At 41.7% G+C, this 23,126-nt stretch overlaps 1 protein-coding gene across 2 annotated transcripts in view; it reads right to left on the bottom strand.

Moving 5' to 3' along the window:
- LOC126353854 (uncharacterized) overlaps nucleotides 1-23,126 on the bottom strand; it is an 830,655-nt gene that overhangs the window by 750,910 nt on the left and 56,619 nt on the right. The window lies entirely within an intron of this gene.

Raw genomic sequence — 23,126 nt, forward strand, 5'->3', positions numbered from 1 at the left:
AACCAAAGCCTGCTTTTAAGTTCATTCTTGAATTATAATCATTTAATGAAATTCATACGAAAAAGCTAAACCGTACACTTGTGACTTCTAAAACAGTATACAAAACAACACACAATAATATTGGGATGGTGCGTAAGATAGTAGCGTGTCTCCATAAATCGTGGTTGCAACTCAGGCAAGCAGTTCGTAGTACATCACAGCATCGCTTTTCCACAAGATGCATAACATTTTGTTTTGTGAATGCTTGCAGATCTTTGTACGGGGACTTGCTGCATGTTTGGGCTCAACCATTCCTTTCTTTCCTTGCGTTAACATAAATACAACATTTCTCGTCAGCAGGGTAGCATTGGTCGGCGTTTTTCACGGGCCAATTGATGACGATGTAACATCCACGAGATAAATTTTAGCTACAGTGCGACGAGAGGAAATTATGCCTCTAACAGTTATAAATATTATCTATTAGACGTATAGAAAAACAGTGAACACGATGATAAATATTAATTATTTATATAATATTCTATGATGTAATTGGACATATCGATGTGTATCATACAAAGACAATGATAACTGTAAATTCAATTTATGATCTGCGTTTGTCTTTCTTTGTTTTTACCTTTTGTTGGTTGGCTTTTGTAGATTGCAGACGCATACTAAACTGAGGTCTGTTAAGAAACTGTAATTATTTATTAATTATTACTTGAAAAAAAAGTTCATTACTATTATAAATATGAGTGAATAATTATTTGTAACTTTAATTCCTCTCTCAGTAAACATTATCTGTGTTAATTATTTCTTACCGCTGCAAGGAGCGCAGCCATTGATGATAGCGATTTTTATCGCGTTTTTGTCTGTGTTTTCCTTAGAAACAAATCAAATGTTTGCTTGATGAAGTCTAAATAGTGCACAATACGAAAGTAGATTTATAGCGTTTAATAAGCATTTTAAATATTTACTTATTTGCTCTTGACAATAGAAAGTCTCTATTAATTGTCTGCCGCCATCTTAACAATTATCTCAGCGGCAACTTCAAATTTAAATTACGCAACTCTGCAGAATAAATGCCAAAGGTAATACAAATGTGTAAAAATAAGTGTGCACCGGTGGTCTCGAACTCATTTTAATGAAAATGATTCGAATCAGATTGGCTCTTTAAAAACAGTGCTCATAGCACGATCCTTATGAGAAACTTTTCTAGCTGATGTATGGAGCTGAAATTAACTGCGCACGAGTTGCGAAGAATATTGTTTCAGGTAACATACGTCAGTGTTGTGCGTGTCTGATACTCGGTGGTTTTAATGATCATTTTGCTGAAGAGAACTGCTTCCATCTTAATCAATAATTGTATTGAATCTGTTGTATGAACTGTGATTTAGTGACACACAACTTACAGACAACACTTTAACACGACGTTAACTTGGAGTTGTTTGGCAACTTGATCAAATCTTTAGCCGGGAGAAAAATTATTTAGTAATTGCTCAACGTAAAAAAATAAGATTATCATTTCCATTTACAAATTAGTTAAATACCAAACCACTGAATAACACAGCAAACGCCACAACGAGCAGGCACAGATGCACATATGGCCACCCGCAGATTTTTGTGATTTTGACTTAGGGCATGCAATACCCGTACAGCCGTCTTTTGGACCGTTCCCACTTCATGTAAATATTGAACGACAGTGGAATGATCACAATTCATCACATTTGCCACTTGTCCAGTACACTGACGTGGACCATTGTGGAGTAATGGGCTTAAACGACCTTTATCAAAACCCGAACGTCTTACTGAACGTGGAGAGTCCATTAATGTCAAAAAGATCCTCCTTAAAACGAAAAAACCATTTTCTTGCCGAGGTCTGTCCAGTAGCATTATCCCTCTATACGGCTCAAACGTTTCTGGCTGGCTCCGCTGCTGCCAGACCTCTACTGAACTCAAACAGAAGAATATGTGGGAAATATTCCGATTTCCCCAATCGGTACTCTGTTTTCTAGCGTCCACAGCTCCACTCACTGTCTCCAAATGACAAAATGACAATGTATGTGAACTACAAATAAAAAAATCACAATCGATACATAAACCCATGTCAACCGGAATATCAACATGCAAAACAAAAACGTTACGAGCTTATGCACCAACCCAATATAAAACACAAAACAACACTGTATTGATTTCACTGCTAACTGACACACTTGCTTTCATTTAATGAGAGATGTGCAATTATTTTTATTTTTATTTTTTATCATCTGTTAAATGTCTGGCTTAATAGAATGTTCGACCGAATGGTGCAAGTCTTATTATTTGAATCCACTTCGGCAACTTGCGCGTCGACGATGATGAAATGATGATGAGGATCTGAGGATCAGGATCTCTCTCTCTCTCTCTCTCTCTCTCTCTCTCTCTCTCTCCCTCCATCCCTCCCTCCCTCCCTCCCTCCCTCCCTGTATCTCTCTCTCCCTCCCTCCCCCCCCCCTCTCTCTCCCCCCTCCCCCCTCCCTCCCGCTCTCTCTCTCTCTCTCTCTCTCTCTCTCTCTCTCTCTCTCTCTCTCTCACACACACACTCCAGAGCGAAGAAAATGCGAGCCGACAGGGAAACGTATCCCTGACGCCGTGATCCAGTATAATCAATGCTAAGCACAAGAGTACGAGTTGTGGGCTTGATAGATAGTATGTTGTTGGAAGCGGGAGAAGAACAGTCAGAGTCTATGTTGCAAGTTGTGGATGTCAACCACGAACCCTGAGCAAAAAAGTCAAGTGAATGTTTTGAATAATGAATCAATGCTTAAATCTAAAGTTATTTCTAAAAACGATTCATAGGTTTCGTTTGACATATTTTCTGGTTTTTGCAAATTGGGTGCAAAAGGATTCTTCTACCCTCCGATTCATTTTCAGTTTTATATTCTATTCTTCAGCAGAATACATCTGCAAAGATGTGTGCATGTCGTGGAGACACTGGACCAACGCTTCAGATATTTCATTTGATAAATCTGCTGCCTCACCAACGAACAGTCAGAGTTAAAAAGCTTTCTAATTCTTCTTGCCAATAAAAACAATAAAAAATCTAATGTTTTTGAAGGCGGATAGTTTCTTACCAGTACCGAAAATGTTGTCTGTTTTCCTTGTAAAGATAGACGTAATTCATTAATTTTTTCCAAATATATGAGCCAAAAAAACTAATCTGAACTACCAAGTCACATCACTCAAACGGTCTTTTAATTTAAAAGAAATGTCAGTCATAAAAGCGTGCAATTCAGCTCTTAGTTCGAATAAGGTTGCTACGGTTTGACCATCTAACCTCGATGTGTAGATGTGGTTGGTTGGTTGGTTGGTTGGTTGGTTGTGGGGGGGAAGGAGGCCAGACAGCGTGGTCATCGGTCTCATCGGATTAGGGAAGGATGGAGAAGGAAGTCGGCCGTGCCCTTTCAGAGGAACCATCCCGGCATTTGCCTGGACTGATTTAGGGAAATCACGGAAAACCTAAATCAGGATGGCCGGACGCGGGATTGAACCGTCGTCCTCCCGAATGCGAGTCCAGTGGCTAACCACTGCGCCACCTCGCTCGTAGATGTGGTGTTTTATATCTGCTCCCATAATCTTCACACATCTTGGCACTGAAGATAGTATGATTTAACGTAATTGATAATTTTCACTGATTCATCAACTATCTGTTTTATATTTGGCGGCATCTTCTTTATCGCGAGTGCTTGTCCAACAACATACAATGTGTGGAACTACAGTTTGTTGCTTTACTTTTTATCTGTGATACCGCTCCTGCTATTTACCAGTCTTCGCCTGGCCCCATCAGAAGAAATATCGCTACAAGCGTTCCACTCGACATGGTTTATTTTTTTAAAAATGTTCATCGTGTTAGAAATTTCTTTTCCAGTAGTGCTAGTGGGCAGCGTAGTGCACATAAGCAAGCCTTCTTTGAGTGGATGTTTATACGGGCATCATACAATTATCAACAAGCTGGACAATCCAGCAACATCAGTCAACTGATCCATTTGCAACACGAGTTTGTCCTATTGATGGCGATCAACTATTTCTTGTTTGATATAGCCTGCGAGATAGTTAGTTCGATGCCTAACAGTGTCGTTTAAAAGTGGCACTATAGAAAGATGATTTGCAGATTTTTCATCGAGCATACAGTCTGTTATGGTTGCCACGCATGGTTTCATTAAATTTACAGCGGTAGTGAGCGATTCACCCGCTTGAAAAATGTGATAGCGGATCAAATACGAAGTTTTCGCAGCATTTGCATTCCCATTTTGTGTCGCAACTATGTAGTTTTTTGACTTCTAAATAACTGGTTTCTTGTGTATAAGAATTCTTCTTTCTTTTCGATCCAAAGGGGGTGTATAGTTTCTAAACGTCGGCGCATCTCAGCTGGTACCATGGAACTACTCGGAAGTAGCTTGCTACATAATATGAAAAGAGGTGAGCCGTTAGAATCAACAAGTCCGAGATTCAGGAAGATTCATCATACTTTCTTTTTTCACCTTTAGTGAGTAGTTAGATATCTCACTGCTTGAAACGATGGAGCCTGAAATCGTTACACCACCTTCTTGAATCTCACAGTCGGCAATCTTTGAGACTGATGCCACATCTTCTGAGTGAACCACCTTAGAACCTTCGATTAAAGATTTTGTTGCAACACCCTTAAGCCAACGATCCAGTCTATCATTTAAAATCAACATTTTAATTTATATCCTGACGAACACAGAATAATGTCGCCACAAGGTAGTGAATTTTACTGCTATAGTCAATAACAAACAGGAATCGAGTACACTGCAGTCTGAGAGCGGTACGTGGATTCATCATGCCGAACTGGACTGTGCGTTACACTCGTAGACTCAAGTAGAAACTATACTCTGTCCTGTGGAGAGCGACCGAGCGAGGTGGCGCAGTGGTTAGCACACTGGACTCGCATTCGGGAGGACGACGGTTCAATCCCGTCTCCGACCATCCTGATTTAGGTTTCCGTGATTTCCCTAAATCGCTTCAGGCAAATGCTAGGATGGTTCCTTTGAAAGGGCACGGCCGATTTCCTTCCCCATCCTTCCCTCACCCGAGCTTGCGCTCCGACTCTAATGACCTCGTTGTCGACGGGACGTTATATACTAATCTCCTCCTCCTCCTCCTCCTCCTGTGGGGAGCGAATTTATACAGCCCCAGGCGGCGACAGATAGCGAAGCGGCGAAATCCTTCGAGGAAGTTCGAGGTGTTAGTGGATGAGAGAGAGAGAGAGAGAGAGAGAGAGAGAGAGAGATGGAAAAAGTATAGTTGAATGTTATTGGTGTGTGTAGGTCAGACAACGCACACAGAGAGAGAGAGAGAGAGAGAGAGAGAGAGAGAGAGAGAGAGAGACGGGGGGACGGGGGGTCGGTGGGGGGGGGGGGGGGAGAAAGTGTCAGCACGGCCGCTGCGTGCACGTATAACGTGCATTGATGAGTATCGAGTCTTCTGAAAAATAGTCTTCTAGACAGAGAAGTTTATCTGCTCAGGTCGCAGTAATTACATATATACTAGACGACTAGTCTCGGCAGATTTTAAGTGCTGTCTTGAGATTATACAGGGTGTTACAAAAAGGTACGGCCAAACTTTCAGAAAACATTCCCCACACACAAAGAAAGAAAATATGTTATGTGGACATGTGTCCGGAAACGCTTACTTTCCATGTTAGAGCTCATTTTATTACTTCTCTTCAAATCACATTAATCATGGAATGGAAACACACAGCAACAGAATGTACCAGCGTAACTTCAAACACTTTGTTACAGGAAATGTTCAAAATATCCTCCGTTAGCGAGGATACATGCACCCACCCTCCGTCGCATGGAATCCCTGATGCGCTTGATGCAGCCCTGGAGAATGGCATATTGTATCACAACCGTCCACAATACGAGCACGAAGAGTCTCTACATTAGGTACCGGGGTTGCGTAGACAAGAGCTTTCAAATGCCCTCATAAATGAAAGTCAAGAGGGTTGAGGTCAGGAGAGCGTGGCGGCCATGGAATTGGTCCGCCTCTACCAATCCATCGGTCACCGAATCTGTTGTTGAGAAGCGTACGAACGCTTCGACTGAAATGTGCAGGAGCTCCATCGCGCATGAACCACATGTTGTGTCGTACTTGTAAAGGCACTCGTTCTAGCAGCAGAGATAGAGTATTCCGTATGAAATCATGATAACGCGCTCCATTGAGCGTAGGTGGACGAAATTAAAATGAGCTCTAACATGGAAATTAAGCGTTTCCGGACACATGTCCACATAACATCTTTTCTTTATTTGTGTGTGAGGAATGTTTCCTGAAAGTTTGGCCGTACCTTTTTGTAACACCCTGTATATATACATCAAATATTGTGCCACTCTATGTAGCGCCTTATCATCTAGTCATGAGCATGTGTATCATCTCGCTGTAGCAGACGCACCTGTATAGCATCACAAGTCAAGTAATAAAACCATAATTGTGGTAACCATTCACAAAAGTTACTGATAAAATACATTTTATACATAAGGTATTACTTGCTCTGTCCTTCCTGAAAGCTGGCGGTACCAGCATAGCAAGGCCATGTAGGTTGTTGTTAGAAAGCCAGATCAGTAAATCGTCTAGACTGCTGCCCGTGCAACTACTGAAAAGACCGCTGCCACTCTTCAGCAACCATACATTTCTATGGCCTTTCAAGCGATACACCTCCATTGAGGTTGCACTTACGGTGTGGTTATCTGTACCGTTCAGGCACGCAAAGGTCCATAGTTCATGAGGGGGAGTTCCCCCTAAATTTTAAACAGCTCTTTTAGTAGTCACTCTAAACCCCTTCTGTGTCTACGTCGGCCAAAGTATATGAGGTTGTGGTCTTTGATCTCACCACATCCATAGAGTAGTATGATACGAATTCTATGCACGTGTTGTCAATAGTAGCCATGGTTGAATTTCAATCTGGCAATGGTCATTATGAACCGTCTTTTGTTCCCTTTGCCAGTGAAGTTACGTTTCATGTCTCAGTCTTCAGCATACCATTGTGCTTCTATATATTTAAGTGGATTTGTCTGTACCAGGTTCCCTTGTGTAGATCTTGAGTCTCACACTCCTTGATCCATTTGCTTTTGCCAGTGTCACTGAGTACAGCAATCGGATCAACAGCTGGGATGCATCTCTGTTGTACTCCATTCTTTAGTGCATTCCTTGCCACGTGCTCAGCCTTCTAATTCCCCACAATCCCAGCGTACCACTTGGCCCTTATAAATGATAGTTCTACACTGTTTCTTGTAGTTACGACATAGCAGCAGCTACATGGTACAGCACATAACAACTTGTTTTTCTTTACCAGTTGATGTTAGCGATTGCAGCACGAAGAGCGAGTCTTCACTATTACAATCTATTACGACATGATTTCATTGGACTTCCATACTGTATATCAGCCATCACTTGAGGTCCACCGTCTGAACTAACACGTTGTTCGGTAGGTGGAATAGTCCACTTTTTTGTTTTCAGCTTTTACAAAGGCACATCCAATGGAGTAATTATATTTGGAACCATCGATATAAGGTCCACTAGGCTTGACCATCGCTAGAGAAGACTTTCTAAGTTGCTGTTATTGATTACTAGGATATCAAAAGGTCTACATTAATACATAAGTTGCTCAAAACACAGCAGCAATCGCGTTTTTTGAATGAGATTCTGAAACTTGCAAACCTTATTTACGAGTACTTACTGCGTACTTTCTTTCTAGTCCACTCAATTTAGACATTAAGTCAGACACTTCAAAAATAAAAAATAAATAAAAGCTGAAATTTGGCAACAACGTTCAGAACAATTTCCAGATCAAAACTCAAAAATCCCAAAAAAATCCACTGAGGGGAAAATCCTCCATTTTCAAAAGAGAGCCACTGTTTTCGTATTTTAGACATTTAGCCATAGTAACAGAACCACGAGTCCGATTGGGTTAACGTTCGGCCAAACTAATGAGTTTACACACTGATATCGTCCAAAATGATAAAATCATTTATTATGGTTCAGTTTTGCTTTTCAAGAAACAGTTTTATTTATTTGAACTCAACTAGTATTAAAAAACTAACCTCATATTCTGCAGCACTGATCATACGTTGTTGTTTTTTAATTATGGGTAACGTTGCTACGTAAAATAGGAACAAAACGGAATTTAAAGAATTTTCACGAGAAGGAAAGCAATAATACATTGTTTTTCATGAAAGTGAGCAGATTTGTTGTAAGCCCGAATAGTTCACTGAAGCGATGCTCATTTATTGGCCGAAAATTAATTACAGGAAGACATTATCTGATTAGACTTGCTTTTATAAAAATGAAGGAAACAATGAACAGGACTTTTTACACTTTGTTGTTGTTTACTATTTTCATGTAAACACTTCAGTCAAAGTTTCGGCCTCGTCTTCGACGTCAGAGTCTGTTAAGTCCATACAGTTTGTGCATTCATGGCCAACGCAATTGCCACACATACTTCTACAATTTAAGCCACTTTTCCTGAATAGGCACTTTTATGCAGTGAGGTTTACGGATGCTGGATATAATGTGAAGTACTTGCTTCGTTGCTGGTTCGTCTTCAGTCGGAAGTGGTTTAAGCTGTCTGGCATGCACACCCCATCCCTATTCTTTTTTCCGGAAACTGTCCGCCCCCGTTAGTTAAGTGGTCTGCGCGGCGGAATGTCACGCCAAGGGACCCGGGTCCGAGTCCCGGCTGGGGCAGGATATTTTCTCTGCTCAGGGACTGGGTGTTGTGCTGTCCACATCATCATTTTATCCCCGTCTCCGACGCGCAAGTCGCCCAATTTGGCGTCGAATGCAATAAGTACTTGCCCTCGGCGACCGAACTTCCCCTAATGGGGGACTCCCGGCCCACAATGCCGTACGCTCACTTCCATTTCTGAAAACTAAAGGTAATGGTGGAAATCAGTTAAGGATCCGAGGAATTGTGTTCATACGACACGAAATTAATGAAGATAATGTCTTTCTCACCTGGTAGTAAACTCAACACAGACGCTGCTGCCAATGTTGGTCGAAGTGCGGTAAAATCAAATGTTCTTCCGACGGACTGCTTTGCAACAATCATAATGTTTTCAAACTGCAACATTTGTTGTAGATAGATGCGAGCATATTGCGCATATCTGATGTGTTCCGCGGAGTGGGAAAATGGAGTCATGCCTTGGACGCAGAACAGGCGAAGGACAAGGTCTCCCGAACGTTCGGCTCTGACAAAGAGTTGCATCCTACCATTTCGAAGGATTGCATGCAAAACTTCGTAGTATGCCGTCATGATGACGTAAGGCGTTTTAGTATTGCGCCGAACAGATCTGTTCCGTGGACTATGAACTACGACGAAAGAATGTCTTCACCACAAATCTCTCCGAAAGAAGGCCCAAGTGTGTTTGTTTCAATCGATCACAAGGTTCGACTTCTCCAATACCCTTAATTATCAAGATCGCCAACAACAGCTACGTCAGAAAAAGCGCATGGATAGCTCGAGAATAAGCATGGCCGGTCATCATGTGGGTCTCCGTATTCCTTGCATACACAGTCTCCCAGAGCTATTCCAGTCGGCTCCCTGCCATAATTGTTCCAGCTGTTCGCATTTTAGACGTGAGCGTGTGAAACTCACAGAGACGTAAAACAGCACACGACAATGAGCCTGTCTTCTCCAGCTGCAAAAACGATGCCCAGTGCTTTCGTGTACAGGGGGGCACTGAATGTCACCACGAATGACGACTGCCCTCTACCTCTGTATATATCGACGGCGAAAAGAAGACAGGTGTATATGATTGCACGGTTGGAAGGCGCTAGACGGACGAACGCAATGGATGAACTCAGACTCTTCGAATACATGTTAATGGGTAGCAGTAAGCAGATCCATGAATCCATTCCAGCCACGTCCTGGTATTTCTTGAAGCTAGTACCGCCACATCCATAGAATGTCAATGAGAGGAGATTGTTTAGCTGGTGTGGGTGCTAGGATTGCGGCGCCGACGTCTTGCGTAACGATGTGTGTCGAGAGTCTGGCGTTTTCATAGGGTACTAGAATCAGATCGAGTGAACCCAAAGACGCCAACTCTGCTGTCGAAGGTGGTTTGTTGCTTGTTAGGACCGGGTCGCTTGCTTCAGCAGCTCCTACAGACGTTATGAATCTTATACCTACCATAGTATGAAAGGTACCATGATCGTCCAATGTCCTCAAGATGTAGCCTGCATTGTCAAGCACGAATTGTAAGAACACATCCTCTTTCACTTTAGGTTGACTGTTATGCAATAGAGGCCTTCAAGTGTGTTGTTTCAGAATACGACATGCTTACACCAAGTCTTGAATGCATATCAAACAAGAGCCTCGAGCCATTGCGTCTATGAACAGTTATCCCTATTCCAAGCTGCAATGGGGGAAACGAATAAACAAAGATGGGTAACAGTAACTGTCCAATGAGCGATAGTTGTGGTCTTTCTTTTCGTAGATGATCTCCATCAAGTGGTTTCCGAGTTTGAAGAACAACTTTCAGAAAGTCCTGAAGAGGGGCGGGATCAGTTCCCCATTTCCAGATGAAATTTATTCTAACGTTGAACAGGTGGACCACTCGTAAACTTGGAAACAGACGTTCCCGCGAGTAATTCTTGCCGCTGTTTCGACGATTCTCATCGCTCCTTCTGTTTCATTTGCCTTTTCTTCCGTGTACCACGCTTTACTGAGAATCTGGTGAGCTTTCCCTATGAAACAGAAAACGCTTTTCCTTCCAACTAGCTGAGAATTCGGCACAAAAATGAAGCCAACCGGACACTTGACCAGTTACTGTGGTTAAAATTCGAAAATTCCGAAACGATGGATTTTCCCAAAGCAGAATTTTGGAGATTTTTGGTATTTTGATCTGGAAATCAGCCTGATTGTTTCTGGCAATTTACAGACTGTTCGTTAGAATTTCCCAGTTGGGACGATTTTTTGTCTAATTTGACAGGACTACAGTAAACCGAGTGCACACAATACTGTGCGCAGTAGTTGGAAACGTAGATATATCATCAGCTTTTGATACCAGGTCACTGCAATAACATAAAGGCGGAATGCAACAGAAATCAAATTGGCATGAAGTGAGCTACATGCTTGGATATACTAATATTTAGCAATTCAGTGTAACCGCTCAAAGTAGACAGGTGTCCCACCATCCACATAACGGGTCTAAGATAGGTTAGACAGCGGGCTTCACATTCAGGAATAGCGTTTGAGTGTTGCTTGCTAGAGAGAAGATCGTGTTATGCCTCTTGTAAGAAGCAGAGATATCTGCTAGTACACGCTGGAATTCGACAACGGCATGATCGTTGCCTGTCGAGACAGCATTAATCGTTCAGCGATATTCCTGTTCGCGTTGGTCAGCATTCAACTGCTAACATGGAATGGAAGGGTTCAGAAGGACCATACTCAACATCATGCGAGATCTCAACAGCCACAAGACTAGCGACCGAGAAGGCGCAAACAATGTTCTTCCGACCATTTAGTATAGTACAGCATCGGCGCGTATCTTGAATCAAGTGACAGGCTCGGTTTCGTCAAGACAGTTATCTACACGAACAGTTGGACAACGTCTGGACCACCGCGGACTGTCACCACGGCGACCACAGTTGCGGCCTCCCTTGACGCTGCAGTAAGGAGAGAAAAGCTACCGGTGGCCGCCAGACGACGATACTGGACAGGTGAGTGACATCACATCTTGTTTAAGGCAATGACCGGTTCTGCATAATTACCACGATAGACGTGTCCATGGGTGGAAGCTCCCAAGACGAAACGTTGTGAGAGTGCATTCGTTATTATCATATGGACACAGTACCTGGCTAAAAGCTGTGGAAAGTCGCTGGGCACACAACATGAACACACCTGGTTCTTTCAATCGGTAATATAGACTGCAACCTTGGCCGAAGTGTCATTTTTGTTCAGTTGTTGTTACTTTGCAATATGCTACTGCGCTGCGCCTAGAAGACTTTTCTGTTGACAGAATTCTGGCAGCAGAATCATACGCACTTAACAAAACTCAGTGGTGTCTTCTTTCCGCACTTTGACCTGTTCCTCATTTCATTACAGATTCCTATCTTTGACAGCCAGCACAGGCTCTGTTAAGATGCATAGACCGTTCCACTGACTTCCGAAATTTCACTTGATATTCTCTCGCCATTTCAGTGAAATACTATGCATAGCTTTCACTTCAAATGTGTAGAATGTCTGGACGCCCTATTTCTGAGGCAATTTAAAAATAGTAAATCTTTCTTTCTTTCAGTTCCGACACGTCCCTTCGATGCAGAAGGATCTAAAGTTCCTGCCTAATTTGCATCAACGTTCCACGCGTTTCATTGCTTCATTGTTGTACTCCCACTAGAAAATGGCGTCAGTTCATGAGAAGGTACAAAATGTACTTTGGTACGGTGCAAAGGCAGTTTCGTTGTGTTTACGAGATTGTAACACCGGACGCCAAGAGGACAAAAGCATGGCATAAGCAGCTTCCGGACGCACACAGGAAACTCTGAATCGAACATTTCCAAGACGCTGGATTGGCCGCGATGGGCCTATGAATCGGCCTAAGATTACAACATTGGATTTTTTTTCTCTTGGACTATGTGAAGCACTGGACCTTCAAGATCTCCATACTTGGATTGTGCGATTCATCAGCACCATCCCTCTGGAGATGTTGCAGTGGACATAGATGAAACTAGACTACACCCTAAACTGTCTTCGCTTTACCGTAGGGGTTAGTATGGAAGTGTTTTAATTTTGTAATCTTTTGGAAACTTTACGTAAAACTTATTTCTAATTTTTTTAATTTATTGGCTTTTTAAATGTGCCCATTCAACCATCTCAGCACTAGATATGTTATTCTACAGTTTGTTTTGACAATCTGAGTATACATTACTTTACGAATTTACAGAGGCTTAGCATAGGACAAATTCTGATGTAAAACAAATTTTACATCTTAAGTATACTGAAACGAGTAAACAAAACGAAAATTTAATACAGTGTATACAAAGGTAGTATGCTATAAAAATCGTATTGCTAATTATAAACAGCTGTTGGTACATATTTGGAATATTCAATTCAATTCATATTAATCACTGTGTATCTAAATGAGTAATAAAATGTTCTTTTTCATGTCCTGTAAGAATTTTTTCAACAGCTGTGGATAAAGAATTGAATATTTGTAAGAACCATCGAGACAGAACATGAGAACAGAATACAAGGGCCGGATTTGGGTATTACAGCTACATGTATAGACACCTGTACTCAGACACTTAAATATAGGAGGTAAATAGGGAGATAGGCTACATTTACAGGTCGAACGTTCCATATCCTGCTGAGTAGCACGTGGGGATCTAGTCAGTTAATTGTGCTTTGGTTTCCTCATGGCATTCTAATAACCAGGAGCAGTAGATTAGCAATACAGGGGGCTATAACGAGTTGTTGGCACTATTGACGAACACGTATGGTGCTGTATCGGTGGATGCTAATAGGATTTGGAGGCTACTTAGGAACTGTTGACAAAGAGCTTGAAGATTATTTGCAAGTAAGTTTTTGTTCCGAGGATATTGTACGAATATATGGATTGGTTTTTCTTCCTCTCCGCAAACGCACAGAGGGGTGGCCTTTAAGTTGAGGCAATAGAGGTGTTTGTTGAACTTCCAATGATGAAACTTCAGCCGTGCTATAACTGTTTTGAAGCTTCTCGACGTTTGTGTCTTATTATATTTCGGTAGACTTGGCATGGTGGGATGTGTAGTTACTGCTTTTTATTTTAGATTTTCTCGACCATTCCTCTTGCCAGTCCGATGAAAACAGCTTTCTAAGGATGAGTATCATATCTCTGAGAGGGAGTTTACCATATGTAATAGCTCCATGTAGAGATGCTTGTTTTGTTAGGACATCTACTTGTTCATTTCCCTGGACACGAAACAAACGTCAGTAATTCCTGCAACTATGGGGTTGGTACCACTATTATAATGGTTTCTAATCAGTTGTAGGGCTGACATACTATCAGAGATTATGCCTATTGTGTCCGTTGCGGTCGTCTGTGCGACGCATTTTATTTTTCACAATGAAATAAATTTCTGTAACTTAATTTTTCCTTTGGGGCAAATTAAAATTAGAGCATTTCGGTCCTGAAATCTTTTATTTCTGACATACTGGACTGAATTTTCCAAGATCAGTAAGCTCGTTCCACACGGAAATAGCTTGTCCTCAACGTTGCGAACTGTGTGGTTTATTGTTGGTCACGACTACAGCAGTAACAAAGTATTTGGTCTAGCTTCGCCAGCTTTGTTGGACCAGTGGACCCCATCTCCTCATGCGAAGGCTACTGAAGCTGCCAGATCAAATCTCGCTGGCGAGCTCCGTGTCTTTTTTTCAATTTTCTCCTTTAAATCAGCTGTAAACGATCGTGACAAAAGTTAATAACGAAATCATAACAAAACAATTGTGTCGCTACTGCTGCCTAATCTCTGTTATTATCAGATTTATATAATCGGCAACCTTCTGCGACAAATTTCATTGATTACTATTTTTATTACTATTATTATTATTACTGTTAACTGGTTCGTGACATGTTACTTGTTCCTTATTTTCACTGATGTACACAAATGGTTAATCTGGAACAATGAAATATTGGATGTTTCGCTGGGGTGCAAATCCACATTTACCATGGCCATTCAGTGACCTTAAAAACTTTAGGAGGAACCTCAAAGCAAATACCGGCAGTCTGATGACGTAGATATAAATCTGTAACAATTGCTGTTCATTTATAACCGTAATATGAAATAAATTCATATCATAGTATGTTACCGCATGAACAATACGTTCACTTCTACTGCTGTCTGAAAACTACGGCTAACGTCCGACTAGAATTTTCTACTGTTGGCTCAGACGGTGGCTTCGGCCCACTAAACAGAGTGATGTTTGACGGTGTTGAGATAGTGGTTTCCCATCCAGGTGGAGCAGCGTTCAAACCGCCTTCCGGGCATCCACATTTAGATCTTTTGCTATATCCCGAAACTGCTTGAGGAGAATGGCGGGCACGTTTCTATGGAAAGGAGCGACTGATTTCCTCCTCCAACTTGTCCAGACCGAATACTTATTTTGTCTGTAATGACCTCGAAGCTGACGAGACGTTAACCCTTACTTCCTTCCGGAATATTAAATGGAAATGGAAACTGATTTCACTAGATCTCTAATACCTTTGTAATCAGTTATTCAAAGTACGACTGTACTTCCGGCGATAAAAATGCCGCCGCCTTTGAAACAGTTTCCTCCTCCTCATCTTGTACATCGACAACTTCCTTCTCCTCCTCCTCATCTTGTACATCGACAACTTCCTTCTCCTCCTCTTCCTCACACTCCTCTAACTGTTCCATCGCCTTATGTTTCACAATACAAACAACTTCTTAGCAACACACACAGTGCTCAGCTTATTAACAAAAGGAAAAATCATCTAGTTCTCGTTAAGTAGAAACAAAAATTGATATTCCTGTTACAGTATATGTTATAGACGCTTTGCTCTTAATAGAAATTGAATTGTGGTTGGAGTTGTAGAGATCTGTTAGGCCTAAATCATTTGCTGCTCTAGAACAGTATGTCGTTTCGATGGAGAATTACGCCTGTAGTAGCGTGTATTGTCACGAGTATATTAAATTTTCATATCCTCATTATATTGAAGTCTTGCGGAAGTATTTGTTGAATCATTTATATGTGCAGGAGTTAGATTTTCAGAATGTACGTGAAGTATGTGATGCTGTTAGGTATCGTAGTAACGGTGATCTGGAATGTTAAACAGAAATGAAAAACAAAAGCTGATATCACTGTGTTTCTAATATCTTTCTAATTAGTTGTGCAAAGGGCGAATACAAAAATATTTTTGCTTTTGGTTACACCATTAATTTCTTATAAAAATCAGAGAGTTATTGGCTGAAGGTTCTTACGATTTAGAATAGGATCCGTAGGTCCTGTGGCAAAGTCCATTCTATACCCAGAAGAAGTAGTCCTATGTGTCTGCATAGGGGATACCTAGCGACTAGACTAAAAGAAACTTTTGTGATTCGATTATACAATCAGTAGTTAGTATCATTTTTGTACGGTAGATGTTGAGGTAAAAAGCGTATGGTAATGCAGAATTAACGATTTCGCTTCCGCAATAGACAATATTAGTAACCTCACGCCCCCCCCCCCCCTCCCACCCTAATCTTTAGAGAATAGAACACCCATGTTTAAAACAACTTCAAACGTCTGATTAATTTACAAATGCGTTATTGTGTTAAAACTGACGTTAAGCATATAAAAACTTTATGATTGAAGATGCAAAACCCTAATTATGTTGATTTTATTAGTTTCGGATAACTCACGCACAGACTAATAAAATTATGTGTACAGTTTGTAGGAAGTCTGTTAGTGCTCTCATTCTCAAACTTTGGATGAATAAAGTCTGGGTAATTTGGGTGCCGTCAGTTATGCTGTCTCAAGATACCTACAAAGTTTCTAACTGCAATACTTGACTTAAAAGTGTTAAACTTGCGACGTAAGAGTACACTTCTTAATGTGTAGATTATGATAGCATCATATAATTTTAAATTCAGTCAGTAATCATATGAAATATTAACAACAAAATCTGCTGTTGCTGCTGACAGCCAACAAATCGACAACCTGCAACTGGAACTGTGAGACCGTTTTCCAGTCAATATTGTGTAAGCATGCAGTTTGATTTATTAACTCCTGTTCTCAGGTAATTCGTAAGGTTAGTTTTCTTATACGTCAACATTTCGAAAACATCGCGGTAATCCCGAAATGCTACTCATATACTATACGAGGTCTATCTGACTGTTTCGAGACGTCTCGGAGACGTTTGTTTCGTGGTTACTTTTGTATTGTTAAAATAAACTTTCGTCGTAAGCTAATTATGATACGAGTTTTGCTAACTAATTTCAATCTTAAATAGTGGCAAATCCCTAATTTTGCAATCAAAATGTCGAAATACAAAAACGTTAAGTACCTAGATGGAGAGCAAGAAGTGGAATGTAACTTCGCGTTAGCCGATTGTGAGGTTTTACTTCATATATTACACAATCAAGTAGGATGAAGAGAGACTGGCACTGTGAGCACACTGCTGGTCTTTTGTCAGTAAGATACTAAATCCCGTTCTGCAGACATTGGATCCTATCCTGTCGTATGCTCGCCCACAACTGCTGTAACTGGCCTCGATATCCTGAACTTTGGCATTGTGATGGAACTGAGGTACAATTTGGTTCCACACTTGTTGCAGCTGTGACAGCGGAGCATCTTGCTTGTCAAATGATTACCTCAACATTTCGCAGCCAGTTCATACAGGAACATGGCGTTTGCGAACGAGCATTATCCTCATTGAAGATGGTGCCAGTACACCGTCTCATGAAAGGTAACACACAAGGAGGCAAGATGCCTGTGGCTGTGCCGTTAGAGTTCTCTGAATCACCACCAGAGCTGAGCTGAAGCCTTACGTGATGGTCCCATACACTTACACACGAAATAGACAACACCGGTGTGTCTCTCCCAAACAGTGGCAGCATGTGTCCCCTTCCAAAACTAATCCCTAAAAATGACTCGACGCCACTGGTCAGCAGTACATGCTTTCCAAATAAGGCACCACCCAAAAGCATCTGACTGTGTTGTGCTATTAACGGCAGCCGAATCACTAGATGGCGATTCAGTGTTGTAGCGAACCCATAATTTGTTCCCAGATGTTGTAGCGAGCCCATAATTTGTGCCCGTATGGTCAGAAGACGTGTGAACGCGTTATGAAGTGGTCGCTGCACAACTGGGAAATCCTCCCTTGATGTGGTCAGACTTCGCCGACCACAGTCTTGACAACGCTAGCGGTTTTCCTCCTATTTCCATTCAGTCCGGCATCAAGTATCTGTCACATAAAAATGTCTACTATGTACTAATACCTAGTTATTGCACAATTCGACCATGAAGCTATACGCAGATCGTAATAATGCACATTTTAGTCTCTGTCAAGAGCAATTAAGGTTGTCCCAAGCGAACAAGCGAAATTCTTCGTGTTATTTCACAATGCTCACTTATCAGTACATTCTCATATCAATTACATACAATGTCAGGCTTGATAACATGGTCACGTAATGACAACACTAACGCACTCTAATGGCCGTTCTCGTCGGCACAAATGATTGTATCTCTAATCATATACACTCCCATTGATGGTATGTATGTGCACGGAACTGCGTCTAGATAGGATCATACTTTATAAGTGCTTTTTCATTTGTTAGTAAATGTATTCTAACACCAGTGTTAGTAATCAATAAGATATTGTAGTGTTCCAAACTAAACAGCATCAGTATTGGTCGATTCTAAACCATATCGGAATGAATACTGCTACGTGTATACCAAGGTGGTGTCCACTGACCACAGCGTGTGTGGGAAGTACAGGAGAGTTGCCAACAACTGTATTCAGAGGTTGTCAGCTACACAAGAGCACAACCACGAAAGCAATTTTTGTTGCAGACGATATTATTGACGTTTCATAATGCGGAATAAATTTCAATTGCGTTATGGCTAGATATGATACGGTCGTCACCGGTGTTCTCAAAGAGAAGAGAATTTTCACAATGAAATTTCAGTCCGCAGGGGAGTGTGCGCTGATTTGAAAGTTTCTGGCAGATGTCAACTGAGTGCCGGACCAGGGCTCCAACCCGAAACCTTTGCCATTCGCGGGAAAGTGCTCTACCGACAGAGCTAGAACTTCATTTACCAATTGCTGCAACCTACATTGTTGATAGCTTCTGTAGTTTGCTGGACATCTATTAGCAGACAAGTTTATTATCGTGTTAGCGACCAGCTAGGAAATAGTCCCTGCAGCAGCAACTTCTGTATTTTTTTTAATTTTGCATTCAGTCGACTGGATTCATGTGGTCTAGTCTACGCTGATGTACTGCCAAAGGATATCACAAGTCCGGTCCAGCCTCTGAAACATTAGTGTCTCACACATTAAATTAATATATAATACATATATAATAAAATTAAGTTACTTGATGGTTCTTATAAGCACACTGGACAAAAAACATTCAATTCCAGGAGACATCACGCTAATAACATGTAACACTGCCTCTATTTGGTAAGGAAGAGTGTCCATGGATTTCTTCAGGTATATCATATCCAGCTGAAGACACTCATTCATGATTGTATCCTGCAGATGTTCTTATTTGCGAGGATGTTGACTGCCACGTTTCACTCGCTTTTCCAAACAGTTCCAGACATTTTCAGTGGGATTTAGATCTGTTGACTTATTGGGACAGTCGAGATGCCATAGGGTTCTTGAGTTTTCGTCAAATCAGAACGTATGTGTGAAGCCATGTAAAAAAGTTGTCATCTTGGAAGACCAGAGCGTCCACAGACCATTCTCCAGAAAAGGCAACACTTGAACTCTGAGAATGTTGAAATGAACTTGATCACGGTAACTTGAATAAGTGGGCCCAAGAAATTGTACGAAAAGCTCATCTAACACATCACGGAAGCTTATTGGATCTGTACTCCACCCTCCACACACTGCGGGTTAAACAGTTCATGGTGTCGTGTATTCAGCGCCTTGCATCATCTGAAAAGAGGCAGCGCCGCGGCCGTCGAACCACACTACACTCGAACGCTTTCCGTCAGTCACTGCCCAGTTTCTGTGATATTTGGCCCAATAAATAAATGATTCTTCATGTGCTGCTGTGAGCAGTGGCATTCTGCGAGGTACCGGATACCGAAGGTCCATTGAGTGAAGATTTCTTCGCAATGTTCGCTCGGAAACTAGTTCACATTAACTTGCATTAACTGAAAGCAGCAATTCGGATTGCGGTTGAAACCGATTATCATTGACAGGTCATTGGCCTCGTATTCGGTCTCTGTAGGATAGGATATTTTTACGATCATTGGTCTTACGTTCCGTTACTTGATAATGAGTGATACACCATCCTTTGCAGATATTTTCGACAATCCGGGTTCATATACCAACAAATCAGGCAGCTTCATTCACGGTCTTGTTAAGGGCTCGCCAAAACACGATAGCTAATTTCTGTTATTGTGTCACACATCCACCCATTTTGCTGCACGCTTCGTACAGCCGACTCGCACATACACACCACTTCTCTGCCATGACATACGTCAGCGGTAGAGTGTTGTTCGGTCATCTGTACCGATACAACACTGTCCCAAAGCGACCAGTGGGTATTTTAGGAGTGAGATTAATATTCTGTCCCGCGAGCTTATCTAGAATTCTTGTAAAGAAAATAAATTAAAAATAATACATGTCTATTGTAAAAATTTCTTCACAGAAAAGATTTTTGTAGTTTTTTGTTAGCCACTGTTTGTATTCCAAGTTGTCCGCATCTGCAAATTCACCTGATGTTGAGTGGTGACATGATGATGTTCGCTAGTGACTGGTCGTAAAGACGCAGTTTTTGCTGTCTGTTGTACGGGACATGGTTCTAGTTGCACTCTACGTATACTACAATCATAATTTTTTCCACACTCTTCTCGTACACTGCATCGCCCCTAGCTACTCTCGTTGCCTCTTCGGTCATACAACCACGTGATACACTTCGGATACATTACGGTTCATTTCTGTATACAGGGTGACTTTTTCCACTGTGTACAGACTCTAGGCATTGATCGATTAGAGGATATGGAACAAAAAAGGTCTAATGAACTAAGGAAATGCATGGTTTCTATTTTATATACCATTTATTCAATCATTCTTTGGTACAGAGACATCAGTCTAAAATGCGGTTTACCACGCAACCCCAGTTACAATATGCATGGTTTCCTCCTAGAGGGTGGTACTGTTCCTTATACGCCATGCCCTAGCATCCTCTCCTGCAATAGTAATTGGAAATTTATGTCGGATTCACTTCTCTTCCAGACTCACCTTGTAGTGGATGTGATACTGCGTTGTACACAATGGTTCCGTATCCGAATCGAGAGCTTTCCAACGTGGTGTTGTGCAAAGGCAGATGGCAACGGGCGGTGGGCAGCAAGGTTGTCAGGAGACCTATCCTCGCCGCCAACAGCCAAAGCATTCAATGTCTGCAACAGTGTTTCGTCGTTTGTCTGAGACAGAGTCGTTTCAGGAAACATGAAATCATGAAGTACGTACCCGAATTGTACTTGGCAGACTTTGAGGAAAATGTGGGTAACACTGGGGGGGGGGGGGGGGCGACCGCCGTCTCAGTACCAGACAGTTGGCCTGCCAGTACAGGAGAAGCCAGACGACTTTGTGGAGCATTCTCCATGACGGTTGTTATTATCCTTATCTCTTCCGTGTGCAGGGCTTACTAGCGATATACTTTTCACAGTGGGAGCAGTTTTGTCACTGGATTGTTCACCAGGCAACCACTATTCAGGGATTTGTGTCATCCATCCTATTTGTAGATGAGGTCACCTTTAAGGAGAATAGTATCTTCAACTTCCGTAACAGTCATATATGGGATAGTATGCAGAACTCCCATGATATGGTGGCAGCGACTCATCAGCATCGGTGCAGCAGAATGTGTGGACCGGGATAACAGGCGACCGTATATTGGGACCAGTCTTCTTCCACGTCGCCTAACAGTCCGTATCATGTATGCAGAGCTCATTTCAGATGTGGAGGCACTGGAGCAGCGCATTCATGCAGCCTTTGACTCCTCTGTTCGGATGCAGGCTGGCCGATGTGGACGTTTCAGACAGAACTTTCTACGGCGCTTATACGCATGCGTTGAGGCACGTGGAAGCCATTTTCAGCACATACTGGAACTGTGGCTGCATGGTACAGAGCATATTAGACCGCAGTCTCTGTAATAATGTATGACTGAATAAATGGGGCTCCAGCATGGTCAGGTTAATACAGGCTTATAAATACTAAATGAAACAAGGGCAATGCAGGAGTAAGTTTAATAATGAGTAACAAAATGGAAACACGGGAAAGCTACTATGAGCAGCATAGTGAACGCACTTTTGCAGCCAAGGCAGACACGAAGGCCACACTCACCTCAGTAGTACAAGTTTATATGCCAAAGAGCTCCGCAGATGAGGAGGAGATCGAGCAAACGTTTGATGAGATAAAAGAAATTATTCAGATAGTTAAGTGAGCCGAAAATTTAATAGGTTTGGGGGACTAGAATTCGATAGCAGGGAAAGGAAGAGAGGGGAAAGTAGTAGGTGAATTTGGACAAGGGGAAAAGGAACGAAAGATAAAGCCGTCTGCAGAATTTTACACACAGCATAATTTAATCATAACTAACACTTGGTTTAAGAATTATGAAAGAAAGTTGTACACATGAAAGAGAGCTGGAGACACCGGAAGGTTTCAAATTGATTATATAATGGTAAGGCTGAGATTTTAAATTACAAGAGATTTCCAGGGGCAGATGTGGACTCAGACCACAATTTATTGTTTGTGTCCTGCAGATGCAAGAAGGCAGGAATTTAAGAAGATGGGACCTGGATAAACTGAAAGAACTAGAGGTTGTAGAGGGAGGTTTTACAGGGAGCTATAGGGGGCGACTGACCAGAACAGGGGAAAGGAATATAGTAGAATAAGAAAGGGTAGCTTTGAGAGAGGAAATAGTGAAGGCAGCGGAGGACCAAGTAGGTAAAAAGAGGAGGGCTAGTAGATATCCTTGTATAGCACAAGAGATAATGAATTTAATCGACGAAAAGATAAAATATAAAAATGCGATAAATGTGGCAGGTGAAACGAAAGACAAACCTCTAAAAAATGAGATCGACAGGAAGTGCAAAATGGCTAGCAGGAATGGTTAGAGGACATATGTGAGGATGTAGAAGACTACATCACTAGTGGTAAGATAGGTGATGCCTCCAGGAAAATTAAAAAGACCTTTGGGAGGAACAGAACCACCTGTATGAATATCAAAAGCTCAGATATAAAACCAGTCCTAAGTAAAGAAGGAAAGCAGAAATATGGAAGGAGTATATAATGGGTGCATACAAGGGAGATGTAATGCAGGGCAAAATTACGGAAACAGAAGAGGACGTAGATCAAGATGAGACGGGAGTAATGATACTGCGTGAAGAATTTGACAAAGCACTGAAAGCTTAAGTCGTAGCAAGGCTGCGGCAGTAG

The sequence above is a fragment of the Schistocerca gregaria genome, chromosome 3 (assembly GCF_023897955.1).
Source record: "Schistocerca gregaria isolate iqSchGreg1 chromosome 3, iqSchGreg1.2, whole genome shotgun sequence".
Classification (NCBI taxonomy): Eukaryota; Metazoa; Arthropoda; class Insecta; order Orthoptera; family Acrididae; genus Schistocerca; species Schistocerca gregaria.